Below are 5996 nucleotides of genomic sequence, written 5' to 3' on the forward strand. Positions count from 1 at the left end.
ACCACAAAATACACAAGAAGTAAGAAAATTCGTTCTTTATCTCTGAAATTCGTTGAGCATCTTCCGAACGCAGCAATGCCGCAAGCGTGCCGCACGTCAAGTGAGAGGGGGCCTTTAAGGATGTATCATACACGCACCGTGAACTCAATGTGCCTTCAAAGTTTTCTGTTCAGAGTCCTGACCATTCAGTTATGTTATTGGGTGTTTAAAGATTTTAACTTTGTTCTTATTAAGTCAAGCCCAGAGCTAAACTTATGTGGTAACGTCTACAAGGTTTGAGTGAGATAAGTGATTGTAAAGAAGAAAAGGCTTGAACAGAAGTCCTCCACTGAACTGAACTGAGGGCGGCAAGTCGATAAAGGGCCTATCCTACGCACTGTGAATCTCAACATGGCTTCAAAGTTTTCTGTTTGAGGGTTATGACCGTTCATGCATGTTATTGGTTGTACTTCAATTTGAGTTTCAATCAATTAAGTCAAGTCAAGACTGATGTTAAACGTTTACACGTGTTTGGTTGAGATCAGAGACTGTAAAGAACAGAATGCTTCAACAGAAACCTTTCACCAAACTGCGAATTACAAACGGTCGATTCTACGCACTTCAGAACTCAACATGACTTCAAAGTTTTACGTTTGAGGATTATGATCGTTAATGCATGTTATTGGATGTCGTTTAGTATTAGTTTTAAGTCAGACCAAGAGCTGCGTTAGTGTTTGCAAGTTTTGGTTGAGAGCAGAGATTGTAAAGAAGAGAAGGCTTCAACAGAAACCTTTCACCAAACTGCGAATCACAAGTCCATAAGTCGATTCTACGCACTGCAGGAGTCAATATGGCTTCAAAGGTTTATGTTTAACGCCCATTCCTCATTAACTGGGAAAATTGGAGGTAGAAAATTGTAAAAAATAAAGTTGTCCAAAACGCTTACCTGCTGGTATGAACTTGTTACCACTTATATCGACTATCTTTTGCTATTTTTGTCTGGTGCTAACACGCTTAATTTTGGAGATATTTGATTTTTAGTAGGCCATGTCATCTTTCCTACAATTTTGTAATAAAGAGCATATTACTACACAGAGAAATGTTCCAGCAAGTAATAGTGGATTAACAACAGCCAAATTAGCGAATTTTCCAACCCAAAACCTTCAAATTACACGCCAATGAGAAATATTTAACCGCCGTGTCATTTGTTTCAGAATAATCATCAAAATTACTAGCTATTAAGTTTGCTACATTTGTATAAAAGTAAATAAATGATACATTTTTTTTTTCTGATATGAAGACAAACCGTTTAATACTCCTTAATTTTCACCCTGTAGGATGGGATAAGAGCGATAGAATATATTTATGAAAATGGTTGGAAGCAGGCGATATCTATTCTACAGGTAAATGCCAATGAACTGTGGTAACGTAAATTACAGAATCTCTAACATTTGGAGGAAAGCCGAATAGTGTACATACTGGCTCTATTTGAACTGATCAGGTCATGTTCGTCTATAATGCTGGACCTCTTATCTTCATGTTGCTAACTCAGAGTAGCAAAAAAGTGTATCTTTGTTATCCGGAATACCCGTATAATCTTGTTCGTCCTATACCTACCCGGACTCTGCGGAAAGACACCCAAGATATGCAAGGTCTCTATCTTGGCGGGATCTATTTAAATACATGCTAAGTAACAAAGGATTCACGCAATCACACGCTCTAGGTCAGAACCGCTTCGTCCTCGCGTCCTTTAATCAAGTCTTTGGGAATAGCAGGACATGATGCGATGGCAACATGCACCAGATGGACTGGGCCTTTCTAGCACAAGCTTTCGATATTGGAAAGACAACAAACTAAACACCAGTTATCGCACTTCTTATAAAACATTTTTTAATGTCAGGACAATCTTTGTTCGTGGAACAAACACAATGTCACATCAATATAGAATGAATGTGCTACCTAACAAAATGTCCATCCATACACCTTATGTCGTGTGGTTCAATAATACTGGCAGAAAGAACTGTGTAATATGTGTATAACAAGGCTTTTGTTGATGAGCAAGGCTATAAACAACATTATCATATAGCCAGGCGCCGCGGACCAATCAGAAAGCCCTGTTCCACGTTGGTTATGACGCCGTAACACAAAGATCCAGGCCAGGCAGGTGGGTTTTGCTCCTCTGATTGGTCAGAATGAATCGACACCGGCACCGGTGTCGATTTGCATCGACACCGGCACCAGTGTCGATGCTCATAAAACCACCTCGTTCGCTTCGCTCACATCGGTGGTTTTATTCGGTGGTTATAGCAAAGGACCAGGCGTTATGAAACTGATTAGGGATTGCTCCATAGATTCGATTAGAGTGCAGACTGAGCTTGTGGCCCTCAGGAAAGAGATCTGGGAATTGAAAAACAGGCTGAGCTCTGCTCCGCCGGCAGCGTCGTGTTCTGCTCCGCCGGCAGCGCCGTGTCCTGCTCCGCCGGCAGCGTCGAGTTCTGCTCCGCCGGTAGCGTCGACTCTCGCCAGGCCGAAGGAATCCTACGCCAACGCCGTATCGGACACCTGCCCGTCGGAGACCATCCCTAAGTCCCTGCACGCGGGCGACTCTGGCCGGCAGGTGGAGACGGCGCCTGCCACAAAGTCATCGCAGGCATCCCGACGTCGTGGCTACCCGAGTGGCTCTAGGGCTGTAGCCCGACCGCAGTCCACCTCAGCTGATGGCCAAAGTGACCTTGACTCTGAGGGCTTCCGCCTGGTGCAGAGAAAGAAGCAGAGGTCCAGGGCAGTGGTGGGTACGGCGGTGTCGTCCAGTCTGTCTGCGGCTAAGTCAAGACCAGCGGAGATCTTTGTGACGCGCCTTGAACCGGACACACTGACTCAGGATGTTGAAAGGTACTTGACTGATAACTTGTCGCAGAAATACTCTGTGTCCTGTTCTAAACTGACCACAAAATACGATGGGTATTCTTCGTTCCGTGTCTCTGTTGACTACAATGCTGTGTCGGAAGTCCTGTCTCCATCCTTCTGGCCATGTGGGATCCTAGTGCGCCGATTTCACAGTAGGCGACGCTCTTCCACTTCTTAACCATGGACTTGAAGACCAGCTCGGACTCACTGAATGTGGCTTCCTTTAACTGCCGCTCAGTCAAAAACTCCGCCTCAGCCGTCAAGGACCTGTGCCATATGTCAGACATTGTCCTTCTCCAGGAACACTGGCTCTTGCCGAACGATTTAAACTTTCTGTCTAGCTTGGATAAGGACTTTTTAACGTATGGCACTTCGGCTATAGATATAGGTAACGGCCCTCTATATGGTCGCCCTTATGGTGGCGTCGCAGTCCTCTGGCGCAAGTCTCTCGGGATCACTGTGAGTATTGTGAGTGAGGACGATGATAGAATCTTAGCTTTACGAATTACCAATGATGCAAACTGTGAACTTCTCTTGATTTGTGTGTACTTACCTGTAGAATCCACGAATAACATAGATATCTTCCTTGATAAGCTAGGTAAAATTGAATCCGTAACACAGCAGTCCGGCATAAGCAATGTCTGTATAATGGGCGATTTCAATACGCGCCCGGATGGTGTATTTGCGCCATTGTTGTATAACTTCTGTGATGACTGTAACCTTCATGTGAGCGACGTTGACCAACTTCCTAGGGACACATTTACTTACCTTAGTGAAGCTCACGGGTCAACGTCGTGGCTCGACCATTGCGTATGCTCCGACTCCATGTGCGATAGTATTTCAGAAATGTGCGTGTTGTATGATTTTGTATCTTCCGACCATTTTCCCTTGTGGGTCTCCTTTGACTGGTCATCAACTCCTGTGTTTACAAACACAGCTGGCGACGGGATTCCTCCCCCTAACAGAATCAACTGGGAGCGCGCATCCCCCTCTGACTTGGCACGGTATTACTCTCGGGCTGATGCCCTTCTTGCAGAAGTCGATCTGCCAATTAATGTTATTTTATGTAAAAATCCAAATTGTAAGAGCATCGACCACCGAACTTCTCTTGATACCGCTATTTGTGCTACGGTCGGAGCTCTTAAAAGTGCAGCTACGACCTCTTTCCCGCCGAGGAAATGTGCCACTCCCAACGCGATTCCTGGTTGGAATGCCGCCGTCAAAGAGCACCATAATGCAGCTCGAGACGCATTCCTTCTTTGGCGAGAACTCGGGCGCCCGAGGCATGGGGCCATTTGGGACTTAATGAGAAGAACGCGGGCGAAATTTAAATTAGCCCTTAGAGAGTGCCGACGCACGGAAGCCCAACACAGGGCAGATGCGCTCGCCTCTAGTTTACGTAAGGGGGGACAGGCAGGCTTTTGGTCAGCCTTACGGTCCCAAAATGGCACCAGGTCGAACCTGCCTTGTAACATTGATGGTCACAGTGGCCCGTCCGATATTGCCAGTATGTGGAGGCAACATTACGACTCACTACTGAACTCTGTTGGTTCCAATGACCGTAAGTCATCTGTAGATGACACAATTAACGCTGATGTCAGCTACGATCCTGGTATGTCAGCACCTGTATCTGAAGTAGGCGCAGCAATTAATAGGCTAGCCAATGGGAAGTCGTGCGATGCTGATGGATTATCAGCTGAGCACTTAAAGTACGCGGGACCTCGGCTTACTGTTTTGTTGTCACTTTTGTTCTCGGCCATGCTAGTGCACAGTCATGTTTCCTCTACTCTACTTAAGGTCATCCTTATCCCGATAATTAAGAAACAAAACCTCAACCCCTCTCTTAAGAATAACTACCGCCCCATTGCTATTTCTAGCCCAATCTTCAAGCTATTCGAATCGCTTCTTCTCAACCGACTGGAGAAGCATCTGACTTCCCCAGCGAACCAATTTGGCTTTAAAAAGCACCATGGTACAGACATGTGCATTTTTGCCCTCAAAGAGATCATCTCCTATTTTAAAAGCCGAGGTTCTCCCGTCTTCGTTTGTTTTCTTGATGCCGCCAAGGCTTTTGACAAGGTTAATCACTATGTATTGTTTCAGAAATTGATAGACAAAAACGTACCTGTATACTTAGTGCGTATCATTGTATATTGGTTTAAGATGATAGTCCTCACTGTGCGCTGGGGAACTACCGTCTCAGACAGCTTCAGCCTCGGTAACGGTGTCCCCCAGGGCAGCTTACTGTCTCCGTTATTGTTTAATACGTATGTTGCAGACCTAACTGCGAGGCTTAATTCCGCCAATGTCGGCTGCTTCCTCGGTAAGGTCTGCGTAAATCATTTATTGTATGCCGACGACATCTGCTTGATTTGCCCCTCTGTAAAGGCCTTACAGAAATTGATCAATATTTGCGAGTCCTTCGGTCTCGCAAATGACATGACATTTTGTGATAGGAAAACGAGTTGTATGTATTTCCCCTGCAAGCGTATCCGCTTACAGGGGACGCCTCCCTCGGTTACGCTCAACAGCAGACCTTTACCGTATGTCCAATCAACCACATATCTTGGCTACCAAATTACTTCTGATCTGTCCGACGATGACTCCATTCGCAAACAAACTCGCTATCTGTACACCAAAGCCAACACCCTATCCCGAACATTCGGTAACTGTTCTGCTGAGACAAAGCGAGTCCTGTTCATGTCACATTGTTGTTCCCTGTACTGTGTACAGGTGTGGTCTAATCATAGCGCCGCCGCGCTCCAGAGAGTCAAAGTTGCATTCCACGACGCCCTTAAAATCATGACGTCGCAACCTAGATCCACCAGCAACAGCTGGCTGTTTGCACTGTTGCGCTTAGACACCTTCGACGCCAGGAGGCGTAAGCTGACGCATTCATTTGCGACTCGCCTCCTGGCGTCCGAGAACGATATTGTAAGAGCGCTTTCATGCTCTGATGCTGTCTCCACAAGCACTTTCTGGAGTAACTACTGTAAGGTCGTGCACAGACCACGTGCACGACGAGACGCAATGACAATGTGAGTCCTGTATTTTTGATTTTAAACAGTAGATTATTGTTCTTTCTTTTAAATGTACTGTCAATTGTCCGT

This window comes from Branchiostoma floridae, chromosome 15, assembly GCF_000003815.2.
Source record: "Branchiostoma floridae strain S238N-H82 chromosome 15, Bfl_VNyyK, whole genome shotgun sequence".
Taxonomy (NCBI): Eukaryota; Metazoa; Chordata; class Leptocardii; order Amphioxiformes; family Branchiostomatidae; genus Branchiostoma; species Branchiostoma floridae.